Genomic DNA, 847 nt, shown 5'->3' on the forward strand with positions numbered 1-847 from the left:
GGTTGCGTCAGGAAGAGCATCCGGCGTAAAACATGTGCCAAATCACTATGCGGATCATACGGATGATCCGCTGTGGCGACCCCTAACGGGAGCAGCCGAAAGAAGAAGAAGAAGGTATATATATATATGTGTATATATATGTATATATATGTGTATATATGTGTATATATATATATATGTATATGTATATATATATATATATATATATATATATATATATATATATATATATATATATATGTATATGTATGTAGAGTGGGGAGAACAAGTATTTGATACACTGCCGATTTTGCAGGTTTTCCCACTTACAAAGCAGGTAGAGGTCTGTAATTTTTATCATAGGTACACTTCAACTGTGAAAGACGGAATCTAAAACAAAAATCCTGAAAATCACATTGTATGATTTTTAAATAATTAATTTGCATTTTATTGCATGAAATAAGTATTTGATGCATCAGAAAAACAGAACTTAATATTTGGTACAAAAACCTTTGTTTGCAATTACAGAGATCAGGCGTTTCCTGTCGTTCTTTACCAGGTTTGCACAGACTGCAGCAGGGATTTTGGTCCACTCCTCCATACAGATCTTCTCCAGATCCTTCAGGTTTCGGGGCTGTCGCTGAGCAACACAGACTTTCAGTTCCCTCAAAAGATTTTCAATTGGGTTCAGGTCTGGAGACTGGCTCAGCCACTCCAGGACCTTGAGATGCTTCTTACGGAGCCACTCCTTAGTTGCCCTGGCTGTGTGTTTCGGGTCGTTGTCATGTTGGAAGATCCAGCTACGCCCCATCTTCAATGTTCTTGTTGAGGGAAGGGGGTTGTTGGCCAAGATCTAGCGATACATGGC

This window comes from Eptatretus burgeri, chromosome 10 (assembly GCF_056783735.1).
Source record: "Eptatretus burgeri isolate ZD-2024b chromosome 10, Ebu_testis_v1, whole genome shotgun sequence".
Taxonomy (NCBI): domain Eukaryota; kingdom Metazoa; phylum Chordata; class Myxini; order Myxiniformes; family Myxinidae; genus Eptatretus; species Eptatretus burgeri.